General features: G+C 42.7%; 1 protein-coding gene across 3 annotated transcripts in view; it reads left to right on the top strand.

Annotated features, from left to right (window-relative positions):
* LOC138515788 (UDP-glucuronosyltransferase 2A1-like) overlaps nucleotides 1-14034 on the top strand; it is a 428107-nt gene that overhangs the window by 22814 nt on the left and 391259 nt on the right. The gene's annotated exons all lie outside the window — the stretch shown is intronic.

Below are 14034 nucleotides of genomic sequence, written 5' to 3'. Positions count from 1 at the left end.
CCATAGAGTTCAACCTGGTGGGAAATAAACTCCTCCAGCAGTGTTGTGATTTCAGAGTCCGAGAACTTAGGTTTGCGCACCCTTTGCAGGGCAGACTTTCCCCTCACACCCTCCTGGGACATTTTCTGAGATTTGTTGGAGTGGATGGCTGCCAGGGGCTCTGAATTTAGGTGGCTTGGGATTTCCAAAATGGCTGCCGCTTTGTTTGCCATTCCGGCGGTGACTCATTTCCTGTGGCGCTGAGGCACTAGCGGTAACGGAATGTTCACTGAGTTTTCGGGTTTTAAACCACTATTACCGCTGAACGCTATTTGCATTAACACCAGGGCCGTGTGCGCGTGCCCGCCAACTCGTGATGGGGCGTTGTTTGCATCACAACTCCCAGCGTATGTGCCCGAAAACATCCCAACTCGAGATGAGGCCCAAAGACATTTGTTGTTACTCATCTGAACAAATACCAAGGTGAAACCTGTTCTTACTCCAGGAAGAGTTGGAACACACTATTTCTTTCGGAAACCGAAAGTTGTGACAATTGTTATTTTCTTGGGGACGACAAATGTAAGACAGTTCTTATTCCAGCAGGAGGTGGAACTTACTATTACTTTCGATACCTTATTGAAGCACCAGAACTTTATGCGATTAAGTACAAATCTCTATGAACTGTGTGACAAACCAGATTTTTTTGTTTCTTTTGAACTGTGGAGAAAACCCTTATTTAGATGTGGGGAAGGGAAACTCACCCAGGTTATGAGAAGAGACATTGATCATATTGTGAATCCAATCATATGTTATAGATCATTGTTGAATTGAATTGCCATATATTTCCTTATTGCTTTATTGGTTACAAGTGTGAGGGACATGTATCCTTTTTTTCGATTGTTTCCTTTAGTTTATTTTAGGCAGGGAAACGCTTGTCGCAGTAGGGATAGTGAGGTGTTTATCCAGCCTTTTTATTCAATAAGTTGAAAACTCTATAGGAAGTTGTCCGCGTAACATTTTGGACCCCTCACACTATGCTGAGGCTAATCTGAAGCATCCCATTGTATTGAAAGTTAAATTGCCTAAATGTTTAGCGCTGGGATTCCCACATCTTCCTACCACTGGGGAATTAATGGATTTCCAAAAAGGGCTTATGAGAGAGGGTTTTTCTAGTATTCTTATCAGGGGCAATAGAGTGCAGTTCATGTGCATACAGATGTGGGTATTATTTAAAGAAGTGTGGAATATAGAATACCACAATCATAATACATAATCCAATGGGGACATAAAAGGTGTACACGGACTGCATACAGTGGGCAACAGCTAGGAATTTGAGTGTTCTATAGGAAGTTAAAGATGGAATATGGCTACATAGGCTTACCCTACATGCTGCCTTCGGAGTTAATGAGTGCGAGGAAGGTAAGAAGCATGGTGATCGCTGATTGGTTGGCTGTACCAGGGTTTAAGAGAAATCACATAGCACGTTGCATAGAGAAATTATGGAAGGCACGTGGAGCAAGTTCAAACAGACCCAGGACAAAGCTAAGGTTGAGTATGACAGAAGGAAGTGTACGTGCAACCCACACCTTAGAACTGGTAATATTTCTTAGAATAATGCAACTATGTTTTGTTATGAAAGGCATGTCCAAGATCAGTGAATCAGAAAGACTTGTAGACATTCAACACCATTGCATGAAAGTAGAGTGTGATAGATGGTGGAATGTTGGTCATGTTGGTCATGTTGCAAAGGAGAAGGATTATGATCGGGAAGGGGAATTTGGCAAGTGGAGATGACTTGAGCAATGGAAGTACTGAGATTCCTGACCAAGAGGATCATCAAAAGTCTAGGACCAAGGGAATTTTTATGATAAGGAGTATGAAATTGGGGAACCATCCTCCGGTGAGGATTGTTTGCCGAAAGAAGCAGGTTACCTAAAGTCAGTTGTAAATCTGGAGGAGAGGTGTGTTGAACATGTCGTGGATAGAAGTTCTGGTCAAAATAATGCATCACTGCTGTGCTGTACACTGACAGAACAAGAAGACCGGTCAGTTAGAAAACGTCGACCTGTGAGGTCAGAAACATCAACCTCCTGGCAAGTTCAAAGAGTATACTATGTTTGAGCAAGTGCTCTTTAGGTATTTGCTTTTTGGTCTGGGAAAGATGACGTGGTGGCGCAAGTGATGCGTGGAGTATGTGTGGGTGGGTGGATGTGTAATGTGTGTGTAATGTGTGTGTTGCAATGGAATGAGAGAGAGTGAATTCCATAGTGGGTCTTATCTTAACCTACTTGGTCCCGCATCTTTATGCAATATCACTGGAAAGAGTTACTTTACTGTAGAAAACATTCTGCATTAAAGGATTTCATATCTCATTTAAAACAACAGGGTTCACGGTGGAGTCCGATATACAATGGGGGGGAAGGACAGACCGGCCACCCACTAAACATTGAATTGAGCATGGAGTAAGGAGAGTGAAATGCAAGCCGCGGAAAGTGTACAACCAAATAGTGATCCCAATCCATCTAATTTTCTAAAACTTCTTGCAGTCAACTCCCACCCATCATAGATGGAACAATGGAGGTTCTGCACATCAACTCACAAGCACATATTGAGTGACTTAATGGAACACTCATTTTCCAATATTATTCGTAACATGACTGTCCATATTTTTGACAATCCCTGTGGATGACCAATGTCCACATCCTAGCATCACTGGCTAATAAAGAGACCTATCCAGTGGTAAGGACTGCAATAATCAAGTGGTTAAGAAGCATTGTATAAGACAAGGAGACAAGGCCATTGAGGACGGCAATGAGCTGCATGTGCTATGGAACCCTAGCTGTATGGCTGTAAGGTTTCATCCGACAACCAGTGTAATTCCTCTGGGTATTAAGTATTTTTAATAATTTGTATTTATATTTTGCATTTTTTGAGAGAAATGTGTTTTACAACAGTAAAATCAATCAGCAGGGCAGTCCAAAAACGCGTGCCTTACAATACAGGGAAATGTAACGAGCAACTGATCAGTTGATTGGTAGACGTAGGCAGGTTGGACAGAGAACCAAGGGCAGAATGGATATATATAGGGAGAATGGTCCTATGTACAGTGGTGGAGGATGCGATGTGTTGGAATATTGATGGTGTTCCCTCCATAATCAAGGGGTGAAGCTTTAGGACAGTTTTAGAATTGTGGCTGGCACAGGTGTTTCTGACGTGGAGGGTAGTGAGCTGAAGTGCTGAGGGGCAAGGTGGTAGAAGAAGCTGAAATGAGAAGATAAAAAGGGTGGCCGGAGAGAACTGCGAGATTAGCAAAGGTTGCAGGAAGGGGATAATGGGGAGATAGTGTCCAAGGCAAGAGCTTTCGAGGGTGAAGAGCAGAGAGTTGATGAAGGAGCTTTGTTGGACCCCGAGAGGAAGGACAGCAGGATCAAAGGTACCTGTGTTCCAAGAGATGGAAAAGGAACAATTAGAAAGGTATGAGGCAATACATCTGAGAGTATCCTGAAGTATCAGCAAAGGTCTGAAGGAGAAAGTGGTGGTCTGCAGTATCAAAGGCAGTGCAGAGGTTCCGAATAATTTGGAAAGAGGAGTTTACAATGGTGAGCAATGGTCCGAAAATGTGATGAATGTGTGGCGGTTGCTTCTGTACAGAGCTGCTACAGAATCCGGACTGGAGAAGGTCACAGAGATCATTGTTCCCAAAGGAGGTAGATATCCTGTTGGAGACAAGCTTCTCCAAGGGTATGTGACTAGTGAGGAAGGTGAGAAAAAGATCAATAGTTAGCAGGGTTTGTTGAGGTGCATCAAGGGTGTCATGAGGATTAGTAGACCAGCAGTTACCTTAAAGCAGGCAGGAAGGATCTCCATCGAAATTGATGGATTAAAGAGGGGGGAGAGAAGCAGATAAACGGTGCTATTAGCCCGCTTTTATGCAGGGCAAATGGGACAACATGGGTTTAAGAGCGGTTGGCTGTCCTTACAATGAGAGCCAATTCACTTGGAGAAGTTGGAGATACGAAGAATAGTTGGTAAATGGTAGGGATAGGTGGGGGTGGGGAAACTGTTCTGGATTTTAGGGATATTGAATGAGAAGTACCAAGCAAAGCCATTGGCAGAGTGTTTGAGGGTGTGGGGGTGCCTGTGTTTGCAGGAGATAGAGTGGTGATTGGTAATGAGATTACATAAGTAGAACAATTTAGCAGAGTTGAAGGCCATAGTAAAGGAAAGGAGACCAACCTTGGGGGAAGCCACTTGCAATTGGAGAAATTTGGAAATAAGTGGTAGGCGAGCTAGGAGACCCCCTGGCGAGCTTGGGAGACCATGCCATAGTCCGTGGCTGCCATAAAGGGTGCCTGACACTATGTCTGAGGAGCCACCGTTCTAGACTGCACAATCAAGCCATTATTAGCCACACTGGCATGCAGGAGGATCACAACCAGATAGCAAAAATAAATGACACCCTTTCACCACCAGCTGGCCCCAGCTGTACCCCATGAAGCCTTCAGTACCCCAATGTTCCCCTGGGCACCAGTATAAAAGGGCAGAGTCATGATCAGGGTGTGGTAGTTCGAAAGGAGCTTTGGGAAACACATTGAGAAAGGAGGATAGAAGATGAGGAGGAAAGAATGAGTGGGGGAAAGAGGTTGGAGCTTGGGGAGGCAAAGATCAAGAAGGAAACCTTACAATGGCACAGTGCATATCAGTTCCAATGTAGTGGTGTCCTGCAATTCATTATGATGCATAGGCAGCTTATTACAGTGCAGTGCAACTCCAACTTTCTAGGCAGTCTCCCTAGCTTTGAAAAGCCAGACTAATGATATGATCCCACTCTGGGCTAAGATTCTACTCCTTTGGTCATATTCAACTGTGAGCCGACTTGCTAACAAACATTTTGAATGATGGTTTGACTAGTGAGATCCTGCCGATTACTAGGCGTCCTTACATGACAGTTCTCCTTTTTAAACCAGGCGACAAGGTGGACCCTATATATTAATGTCTATTATCCCTTTTGTGGCTTCAACAAAACTGTTTTGAAAAATGCTAACAAGAGCCCACTATCCTGGACAGAGGGAAAGGGTATGTAGGCAGATGTGCAGTATGGCTTTCACAAAGGACTTGGAGCTCAGAAAGAGGCTCTAAGCCTTCAGCTTATAGATGGCAAGTATGGCTTCTCTAATCACTGCCCTCTATAGCTGAGGTCCATGGATCTTGTTGGGAAAAAGTATCTATTATGGGGATTGACCCTCTTCATAGGACAGAATAAACAGGCTACATATGAATGCAAGATCTGCTGTGATATTTGGGTGAGGTGGAGAAACATCTGCCCAATTGGTGACAGGACTTTGGAACTCATTACGAGGTAAATCTGCAGAGATACCACCAAATGGAATTTCCGTTGCCATCACTTGGTCCCGTGGATTAACCCTGGGATTACAAGAGGTGGTAGGCTGTGTAAATCCCAACTTTCCAGAGTCCATGAGCCACCATTGGGGATTTCTGGCGGAATTACCACTTGCGGAATTACCTAGTGGTAATTCCACCAATTTTTGGAGGAAAAATTAAGCATCAAGCTTGAGTTAGATGCTTCTCTTTTTTTTCTCCAAAACAGGCAGCAATGGTAATTCCCCCAAACATATAGTTTGGCAGTGCATGAAAAATGGTGGTAACAGAATGACCTCCATTTTATTCCCTGCAATGCCAAACTCGTAATGAGGCCCTTTGTGTTATCGACTTTTTTATTCAATGGCCATGTTAACTCCCTGGCTGTCAAACTGGCAGGAGTTTTACTAAAACTTAAGGGGTGATTAACATTATCAGTCCTCGCAGGCACTCGTTTTGGCACAAAAACAATCTGTTATTTTTTTTTTAGAAATGTATTCACGTCTTTTTTTATTTGATTTTCAAAAGACTCCATTAAACTCTTTTTTCCACCTGTCCTGAGCACATTCTCCATATTTCGGGAGATTTTTCCTTTTTATACTGCTGTTAAGCTAAGTGAACATAATGTCATATTCTAATAAAAATAAACCATGTTATTAATTAGGTAACACACATACATTTGTTAAACATAAATCAACTCACCACGCACTTCAGCACTATAATGGATGGAACTCAGGAATACATTATTCCTGCTATACAATCCTTGCAGTGACAATAGTAGGTTTCATAACGTGCTTACGTACATCACTTCCTTAATGAACATGAAAGAGATTAGACTACACTCATCATGATTCGTAAAAACATGAAAGGCAGACTCTGAAATGACACATTCTTAGACGTAATGATTACAACAATTATAAATATGTGCAGCTTTACAAAAAAGGATTGCAAAAGTCAACAGTTTTGTCATATATGTAGGCATTGTGTAGGTCTTTGCGAGGCACTGCCATAAAGGTACTACCTGATTATGAGATGACAACAGCTGTAAAACGGTGTGATTACCGTGGTATATGATCACAGTGACTGGCGGCAAATGCCTATCCAATGCATAATACAAGCCAAAACACTTGGTTTTCTTAGTGCTTGTTTTTAACAGGACTTCTGCGCAAGTACACACAAATGGCTTTTAAATAAAGTGGCTGATGGCGCACTTGATTAAAACACTTTAATTACACCCATAACCAATCATAGCTGCAATTAAGCCATTAACTCTCAGAATACTGCTTTGCCTTAACACTGGCACGAACGGACAGCACAACGTTTAATGCTATTGCTTGATAGAGCTAGCTCAAATAGATCCCAGAAGAGTGTGTTTTGGGTAGGGATCTTTCATTTGCTTGATCATTATCAAGAAACGCTCCTGATTGATTATAACGCTCTTAGCATTTACATTGTTACGAGTAAGGCAATTTTTTTTTTGGATGCCTTGATTTGATCTGTAGAGAAATTGATTCCTAACAGTCGATTTTTGATATGATTAAAAAGGAGAATATCCCATGCTATAGTGTCATCGTCTACAGTGTGCAAATAATTGCCTTTTTTTGGTCCAACCTTAAAAGTGAACTTTCTCATTGATTAAGTGGTGTTCATCTGTTTCAAGAATGTCTATATGTAATGCAATGTTGTTGCACAAACTATAAAGGTGTCGTTAATAAATCAAACCCAAAGTGCTCTTCCGTTTTGTCAAGAAAGCACTGGAAAGATCCTGGTCCTCTCGGACCACTGCATAAAAATGTTGGCATGCACGCAGCCAAATATGTTCCTTTTACCTGCGTGTAGCAAGCGTGTTCAACTCTGAAATTGTTACTGTGTTACTTGAAACTCAACATCATATTAAAATAATCATGACCTTATGCGTCATGCTTCCATAATGGTTCTTGTGTGGCATCTATGCCTTCAGTGTGTTGAATATTAGAGGATAGTCCTGTCACAGCTATACTGGGTGTTATCTCCTTTGTGTTCCATAAATGCAACATTTTTTTTATTTTTTATTTTTTTATTTATAATTGCTTTAATTGAAACTCAATTTTTACCAGAATCATTCTCTACGTAAAAAGTGTTCAAAGTTGAAAGAAAATCATAGGGCCTCATTACGACCCTGGCGCTGACGGAATGAAGGGGGCCGGTACGGGACCGGCCCCCTTCATTCCGTCAGGGCCAATTATGAGATTCCCTTTGTGGGACCCGGATCAGACGTCTGGTAAAACCAAACGTCTTTTCAGGTCCTGCAGAGGGAAGAGGGAGGTAACAACGGGACACTTGTAATGTGCCTGTTGTTACCTCCATCCCCATTCCCATTGAGCCCTAAAGGGGCTCAAATGGGAATGGGGAATGGTTCCTGCAAGGAGGAATTACCGGGTCCTCCTATGTCGAAATTACCCGGTTATTCATCGTTGCAGGAACCCGGTAATGGAGCCCAGTTTGGAGGCAGCCATGGAGCAAATAGCTCCATGGCTGCCTCCAAACTCGTAATGAGGCCATAATCTTAGGGAGGGGGGTAAAAAAAATTGCTAAAAAGTGCTAGTTTAACCTCCCTACCTGAGAGGCACGGCATTTTATTGTGTTGATCGTCTTAGTTGACCTAATCCCCCCTCGTTCGTCTTCACTCTAAATCAGACCATTACATTGTCACTCTTTTCTTGTGAATAGTCCAATTCGATTTTCTTAAAGAATTTTGTGACTGCAATGACCCATGAGGTCGTTTCACCACGCAGCAGGCGAAACCACCATTCCTCCTCGTCGTAAAACTGAATACCTGCAAAAATGTAGTCTAAATAAGTCTGGCGCCGTCTAGCTAATCCTTAGCAATTCAGCAGCAGATGTCTTGATGTTTCAATTGTTGCAGCGGTTTTACAAAATCGGCATTGATTTTCACTCGATTTGTTCCTTATCGCAAGTACCTCGTTTGTTTTCAGCAGATTTAATCTTATCCGCGTGAAGTTTTCTTTTAAGCTTTTGTTCGGAAATTTTTGAGGTATTTTGCAGGTTGGTTTATTCTCTTTGTGAGTGTAGGAATATTTGTATCAGCCATTTCCTGCGTGTTTATCCAGTCATACTCAAGAAGTTTTCTTTTGATTTTATTCGGGTTGTTCATCAGATCTTCCTTGGTGCATCCCATCAATTCTAATGACTGGTGGATGTGGGTAACCCATTTTAGCATGGTTTTGGTGCTGTTTCCTTCAATCTCTTTTCTCATCAGGCCAAAGATTGTAGGGCTGGTTGGGTCAATGGCCTTTTTGTATAACAGGGAATCGGGTAGGTTGGGCATTGCTTCTACCCCGTATGTGAAGCTAGGTATAACTTTGGCCTTATAAAAATTCAGAACAGGTATGAATGAGAATCTGCCATATTTTTTTTGTTTACTGCTTTAGTCTGTGTGATCAATAGTTTTATCTTGCTGTAAAGAGGTTCTTGCATCGGGAGCTCCCTTGGGCTTGAATTTAATACCACCCACAAGTATTTGAAACTCCTGACTCTTTCCAAGGCGACAATCATCAGTGAACCACTTTAGGTGTTCATTCTTTTTTTGTTTTGCCTCAAAAGACATTGGGCCTCATTACGAGTATGGAGGTAGACATGCCCTTAATACCGGGTTCCAGGACTGGGTTCCTTCAATGAGGAGTGACCGGGCCATTGCAACCTTGGAGGACCCGGTAATTCCTCATTAAAAAAAAACATCCCTATTTGAGCACCCATAGGGCTCAATGAGAATGGGGAGGGATCGAATAACGGGCCCGTTATTAGCTCCTAACGGGCCTGTTAATAACAGGCCCGTTATTAGCTCCCTGGTCCCCTTGCCAGACCCGCTAAGGATGTCTGGTCTGACCAGACGTTCTGAGCGGGTCCCACAAGGGGACCTCGTAATAGGGTGTCCCGTAATGAACGGTGCCGGTCCCGTACAGGCACCCTTCATTACGGGAGCACCAGGGTTGTAATGAGGCCCATTATCTTTGTTTTAGAATTATTGATCTCCAGGTCGTTCTCCTTGATAAAGAGGGCCAAGTTGTTTAACTTCCTCTGGCGATCCACTGGCATCTGGTCCATAATGATGATGTCATCTGCGTAGATTATCCGTGACAAAGGTTCCCCACCAAAAATCGGAGGGAAAGCTTTGACGCCTTGGCCACTGGTCTTATAATCTGCCGTATAGGAGTTGTGCAGCACTGGGGCCAGTGGACAGCCCTGTTTCACTCCCCGAGCTGTACTAATTGTTTTTGTCAATTGGCCTGCCCTACTCAGTCGCACTTGGATTGATGTTTCTCCATACAATGCCTTTATAGGTCCTAAGATCGATGGCGGACAATTCCAGGTGGTCAGTTTGTGCCACAATTTGGACCTGTTGACCTGGTCAAAGGCTTGGACCAGGTCAATGAAGCCCATGAAAACTCTTGGTTTCCCCTCCAACACTTTAGTTTTGAGCATGCTCAACAGAAGGATATTTGCTGTTGTCCCTGTAGATTTAAGGAAACCAGTCAGAAACGGATCGTTCACTTTGGTGATAGACGTCCAGTCTTGACATTTTTTCAGCGCAAAAGAAGGAAAAATCTTCCCTATTGAGTCAAGCAGTGCGATTGGGCGATAATGTTTCGGGTTATCACTCGCCCCCTTGTTGAAAATCGGAAATATGTTAGCACATTTCCACGAGGGGGGGACCGATCTTGTTCTCTCACAATTTTGGAAGACTCTGCTGATAAAGACCAAGCCACTGGCTTCTGTTTCAATTCACTGTTTGTCACCCCGTCTGGGCCCGGTGCTCTTGAAAGATTGAACTTTTTTATTTTAGACAGTATTTGCTCTGGATTGTGTGGCATGTCCCATGGTTCGTCATTTATCAATGCGCTGTTAATTGAACTTTCTTTTGGTTTCTTGTACAGAGTATCAAAATGGTCGATCCATTTTAATTTGCCCACACAGTTCTGTAAGACTGTAACTTCGTGGTGGGTTTTATTAGGGACCAGAAAGTACTTGTATTTCTACCACAGGTTGCTCGCAACATTTCTTGTGAGTCTTCTTGATGCATGTTGAATCTATGGTTTCTTACCCAAGTTTTGTATTCTTTCTCTGCTTCTGTGGCTTCTGTTTTTATCTTAAGTGAGTTAGAGTTTCTTGCGAGTCTTTTCAATTTATGTACCAGTCTTCTTTTGTCCACAAGCAAGTGATCATACTTGTGGGTGTTTAACTTCACTGTTTCTCGGGACTTTGCATTGACCTTCTGGTAAGCCAAAAGGAGTGGGCGATAATCTATGACATGGTTGCCTTAAAATTTTTCTCCAAGGCCGATGTTAAGGTATCTTCTTGTAAGTTGCATAATTGCAGCTTCTGTCAATTCAAGGCGAATCGCACCGTTACCCTCTTCCACTTCATGGGGCATATGATGACTGAAGGGTTTGGGCGATTTCCATTTGGTCACCAATAAATTGTGGTCACTCTCAGTTGTTCTGATTACCTTGAAGGTCTTAATTTCAGCGAGGAGATTTCTTGAGACGTACATATGGTCAATGGTCCCAACTTGATCCTCTCTTTCCCAAGTCGGTACATAGTTGCTTGTTCCATCAAGTGTTCGGTGGAGATTGTGCAGATCTTTGGTCTTCATAAGCGAAACTGATAGCAGGCCTCTTTTTGATGAGCCCGTAGATTTTAAATGTTTAATTTTTGGGTCACCAATACCTTTACAGGTCATATTTAGGTCTCCACTGATGAGTATATGGTCCACCTCGTGGTGGACATTGGGGTCCTCAATCAATGTATCCAGTTGGTTTAGGAAAGGATGATCACTAATGGCGTTTGAGTTCCAATATGTATTTATGAACATCAATTTTCTCCTTATGACCTGTTCACTGGTCGCTGCTTTTCGATGCCACAGGACTAATGAAGCTTATATAAATTTTGATGAAAACAATGATGTAACCAGGTAAAAACTGCTGTTAGAGCGGAAAGCTGTTAACAGCCCTGACATCGGACGGCCTTTTAGGCCTCTGTAAGCGGGAGAGAATTGTATGTCGAATCCATCCAAAGATGGTTTGTTTAAAAGCCATGTTTCTTGTAACATGATCACGTTGTGGTCTCCCAAGTTAACGTCACTTTCTTTTGTCAGGTGAACAACCCCCCTGGTGTTCCAGGAAACAATGGATAAATGGTCATGCAGATCTTCTCCCATTGGCTCCACCAGTCGAGTCAATGGGGTTGTGTCTTTTGATGGCTAAGCTGCGTTATTGTTTGCTATGGCAGCTGAGACGCAAGACCATTTCTCGCCCTCTGGACTGTTGTTTAATTCAACTTCACTTGTTGTTTTAGTCCCTTTATTGATCTTTGTGATGTTTCGATCAAATGTTATGTTCAGGGTCGCGATAGGACCTTTTGGAAAACGATCCATGTCTCTTTCTTCAATTGAAAAGTCTAGGGCCGAAGTACGCCGATGGTGTGCCATACTCCTTTTTCCTAAAGGCGAAAAGTTTTGCAAGTTAGTTTTTTCTGGATGGATTTGAGATGTTGTTGAAGAAGAGGTTTTCCTCGTATTTGTGCTTTCAAGTAAAATACGCCTATCCCATTGGAATTTGGGAAGATGACTGTTCAGGCGATGCAAAGGTCTGCTCCGGTCCGGTTCCTTAGAACGTGAACAGGGCCTAACTTGTCTCAAGGTTGTCCTCCTCTCATCGTTATATGAAGTGACCTGAACAGATTTTTGCTTAATCACCTCTTGAAGGTTGTACCCCCAAGTTTGGAGGTTCTCTGCTGCCTTTCTTAGACATTCCTTTACCGTAGATGATTCAATGTGCATGAAGGCTATTTCATTTCGCCCATTAATGCTGGGTTCTACAATTTTTAGATCTTCCGATCTCAAACGTTATAGACTCGGGATATGCGAGAAAAGTTGCATGACTGTGCTCTGATTTAGAATCAAGCTGTCCCTTTTGTCCACTACTCGTTCCAGTTTGAAAGATCCATCTGTCTCAGTTCTCTTCGCTTTCGGAATTCGGGTCTCGTTTGTATGTCCTCTTTGAAGGTGGTGTCCTGTCATGTGATAGCTGTCTCATTCTGTTATCCTTAATCGGAGTTGCTCTTTGATGATCCCTTTTTTGTGAATGTGAATCGTGGTTATTGTCGGATTTTGTCTTTGCGTTTTTGTTTGTATTATATTGCTGCCATGTTGACTTTTCGACAATGTTTTGTCCTGTTAATTTGTCTCCTTCAGACCCCTTAGGATTACATCTTGATCTGTTGATCGAGATTATTTTTCTTTTATCCTCCATCGTGAGAAAAGCTGAGGCTAAAGATTCCAATGTTACTTTCTTTTTTGTTTGTACCAGATCCATTTTGACCTCTTCGTCAGAATCTGCTTTTCTTTTCCCTACCAGAAGGAGTTCTGATTCACAATCTTCAACTGTATAGAGGCTCATGTTCATTAGATCGACTGAAAGATCTTGGTCTTCTTTTTCAGGTTGTATGCGAGGATTTTCTTAGTTTAACCTTTTATTTGTTTTTATTTCCAGAAGATAACCCGTACCAGGAGGGGCGGGCTGCTTGTTTTGAGTTTTAACAGCACAACTCTCCTTTCTCTGTTCCTAGAAGATCTGTTATTAGCATGATGCTGTATGGAAGACTCTCTCCAAGGAACTTTTGTCGATACGGCGTCTGTGATCGTGAGAGCCTTTTTGAAAGAAATACCAAAGGAGGCCACTTCTTCAGACAACCTCTTTGGATGTACGCTTGTTGGATGGTCTCTCCCAACGTGGTACTCAGGTTTTATGTTTACATCTTTGTGCTGGACTACACATCAATTTCTGGCCCGGGCCCCCTTTTGCAGTTTATTAAATTGTTTAGCTCAATATCATCAGGGGATGTCATTAAAGGTAGGCGGACTACATTTTTTGGCTTTGTTTTAAGATCTCTTTCGCCGCCGTCCCAAGTCAAATCGATTTTTTGATTAGCCGAGGACAGGCTTGTAGTGTTAGGTCTCTTTCCTTGCTCTCCGGTCTGGGTTCCAGTCGAAGTTGATGATTTAGGCATTTGGGTGTTATTACTCTCTGTATTAACTTTGGGGAAAATGCCTAAGAGCTCTCAAAGATTGTTTCTGTTGATTGGTCTTTCACCCTTGGGGTTTCCTTAATTTTTCTCAAAACAAGGCCCTCAATAAATGGGAGTTTGGTATTCATTGCTGCAGTCATATTTGTATGATCTTTTAAGGTTTCAGCAACAGCTTCGTAAAGCTTGCAAAATGGGGCCAACATGATTGTGACCGAAGACCTTATTGTTAAAAGATCGGGGTTTTTCCCTGGTGAATCTTTGGGCTTGTGATGCTGAAGTTCAGGTAGTTGTCTGCTTTGTGGTGGACTAATGAAAGATGAGTCTTTCCTTGGAGTTGACTCAAAAGGCTTTGGAAGTCCTGCCGTTACTGAAGCTCTTGGTTGCGCTCTTTTTTTTTTTTCGTGCCGCGCTTCCTCGGGCGGCTCAGTGAGGATGTTCCAAGTTCCCCCTGTAGCTCCAGGAAGGGTCTGACCGTCTCTGCCAGTCACTTTCGGGCTTACAAGATCAATTGTCGGCAAATTGTCTTCATGTCTCCGGTTCTCAGAGTCAATCGTAAGTGTTTGGCTCATAAGAGTAGGGACTTCCTCAAGC

The sequence above is a fragment of the Ambystoma mexicanum genome, chromosome 6q (assembly GCF_040938575.1).
Source record: "Ambystoma mexicanum isolate Mex_15411 chromosome 6q, UKY_AmexF1_1, whole genome shotgun sequence".
Taxonomy (NCBI): Eukaryota; Metazoa; Chordata; class Amphibia; order Caudata; family Ambystomatidae; genus Ambystoma; species Ambystoma mexicanum.
The sequence above is the reverse complement of the archived record's forward strand: the minus strand, read 5'-3'. Positions and strand labels throughout refer to the sequence as shown.